The 2,663-nt window shown below is 44.9% G+C and overlaps 1 pseudogene; it reads right to left on the bottom strand.

Annotated features, from left to right (window-relative positions):
• Positions 1-993: 993 nt before the first annotated feature.
• Positions 994-2,462, bottom strand: LOC102265204 (nucleotidyltransferase MB21D2 pseudogene; annotated as a pseudogene).
• Between the last annotated feature and the right edge of the window lie 201 nt (positions 2,463-2,663).

The following is a 2,663-nucleotide window of genomic DNA, read 5'->3' as shown; positions in this document are numbered from 1 at the left end:
GTAAAGAATCCACCTGTAATGCAGGAGATCTGGGTTTAATCCCTGGGTCAGGAAGATCCCCTGGAGAAGGGAATGGCAAGCCACTCCAGTATTCTTGCTTGGAGAACTCCATGGACAGAAGATCCTGTTGGGCTATTGTCCACAGAGTCACAAAGAGTCGGACACAACTGAGCAACTAACACTTTCACTTTTCTCCCCTCTTTTTGTTTTTGTTGTTGTTGTTGTTTTCATTAGTGCAAATAACAATTATAGTGGTATGTTCATTAATAGGATTTAAATAAGGCTTCAAATAATTACACACGCTAAAACTACCATTTGGAAACCTTAATTCTACTTGGAAAATTGTCAAAGACAATTTTCCAAACCATCCAAAGTTCCAATTTGAGGACAATTACATTCAGTGAAGTTGCTCCAAACATAATTTGTAGCATTATCACTTTCAAAGTCTACATTGTTTGGCAGAGAGGGAGAAATTACCCTGGCCACTGGTCGAAAAAAGTATTGACAAATCCAGCTAATGCGCCAGGTAGTTTCCAGATTCAGATGATTTTCAAATATCTGTAGTGATGAACACTCATTAAAAAAATAAAGACAAAGAAAAGCAAAACAAAACATAGAATCCTGAAGTACCAGGAAGAGAGATTCCCCACTCCCATTAACAATTTTGCACCAAGTATGAAACAGAAAGAAGGGAGATTCATCTATGGCTCAAGTTCTCCTTAAAAAAAAAAAAACCAAAACACCAAAACAAAATAATAACTACAAAAAGTAAACAGCAAAATCAGAGGCAGAATATGAAATAGTAATATACTGTTTCAGAGTGTGCACCATCCTGCAGAACCAGGAAACTTAAGATGTGTTCTTAACAGATCTAATCCAGGCTGGATATGCAAAAAAAAAAAAACCAAAAAACCAAAAGACAGCATCACTAACCACACTACATTACCAGAGTTTTAGAACCAGAGCCAAAAAAAAAAAAGGCAGCAAAAATGCTCAGAAAAATTTGTCGTCAATTCTGAAATGGGGCCTTGTGACATCATCAGGGTTAATGAATACAGAGATGGACTTCCCCGGATTCTCAGTCACTAGCTGCTGCAGTTTTTTGGCCAGACGGTCATCGGGCTGGTTGAGGTCCCCTCCATCGGACTGCAGTGAGGGGATGCTAGTAGTGCTCCCTTGCCTCTGGAGCTCCAGCGTCAGCTGGTTGTTTGCCTTGATGTGCTTGATGGCAGTGCGCAAGTGCTCTGCTGGGTCTAAGCGGACCACGGGGAGCTTCCGCCCATGGAGCATGACCGTCTCCTCAGACAGGTGCTCCAGCATGTTGTACTCAGGGATGAAGTAACTGGGACACATTTTGTTGACCAGACAGTGTTGCAGGTCATCGATGAGGCCCAGCCAAAAGTGGGCTGCATAGTCTTCTTGGGCCAAGTAGTTGGCGGGAAGTCTGTTGCAGGCCCAGAGCATCATGCTCAGCAGGTGGTAGGGGGCTGATAGCCTTGGGCCGGGACAGGAGTTTAATGAGGATGGCTTTGCAGGCCTGACGCCTGCATGAGGCTGCTGGAGATACACTTCTTCAACTGCACCTCACTCCTGGCAAAGGACAGCCACCACTCATTGTCCTTTCCCTTGTAGGAGCAAGCTGGTACCAGGTAAAACTACTGATGACTTCTTCCTCAGTGATCTTCCTATCCCAAAAGTGGTTCTCCATGAGCCAGATCTGGGCCACTGCTGGCCAGCCTTTGAAGGAGACCACCAGAACAATATCATACAACATGTGACTGCTCCCCACACCAGAATGATGGAGATGATGGTCCCATTCTTTTCCACTTTTTCCACCTTTGGCTTCTCTCTCTGGGGTTTCTTCTGTATCTCTGAGAGGACAATACTGATGGAGTCATAGAACCAGTCCGCCACTTTGGTTGGAGAGAAAAAGTAGTTGGTGGAACCGTTGATGTGATCTACGATGGTGCAGCGGTCTTTCCATTTACTGATCGTCCCCTCGTCGAAGAGCTGAAGGCTCAGCCAAGACGTAAGGCTGAGTGGCGCATATCCAGTGTCACAGGCTGATTACGGTCATGCAGCTTAAGTGCTGGCACCAGGAGAGTGAAGTCCATATCATAGGCGGTCCCTTGGGCATAGACATTAAGCTCATCTAAGTACAGGTCTACCACGCCTTCTCGGACTCCTCCAGAAAGCAGCAGGTACTCATTGGCCACTGGCAGTTTGGGGTCCAGCTTTTGCACCATTCCCGGCATGGAAAAGATGAAATCCTTAGCTGTGTGAATCTCCAGTGCTCTCTGGGTCGTCATATTCCTGCTGGTCGTGCTTCGTAAATTCTTGGGTGAGTTTGTTCAATTTCTCCACCCGAGCTCCCAACCTGAAATCCAGCTCCGGGAACGCAGGCTTGTTGTTACAGCCCAGGGCTAGGCTGCCTTGCTGACGGTGGGAGCCGCCATCTTCATACAAAACGCGCTGAGTAGCAGCTCCGTGGCGGCAGCAGCACCCACCCTCCCCCATCCCCTCTTTTTGGATTTTCTTCCTATTTAGGTCACCAAATTCTCTCTTTTTAAAATTAATTTGTTTATTTTAAATGTACTGTTAATTAATTAATTTATTTTTTTTTTTTCTCTAATTTTATTTTATTTTTAAACTTTACATAATTG

Source organism: Bos mutus, chromosome 2, assembly GCF_027580195.1.
Source record: "Bos mutus isolate GX-2022 chromosome 2, NWIPB_WYAK_1.1, whole genome shotgun sequence".
In the NCBI taxonomy this organism is placed as follows: Eukaryota; Metazoa; Chordata; class Mammalia; order Artiodactyla; family Bovidae; genus Bos; species Bos mutus.
The sequence above is the reverse complement of the archived record's forward strand: the minus strand, read 5'-3'. Positions and strand labels throughout refer to the sequence as shown.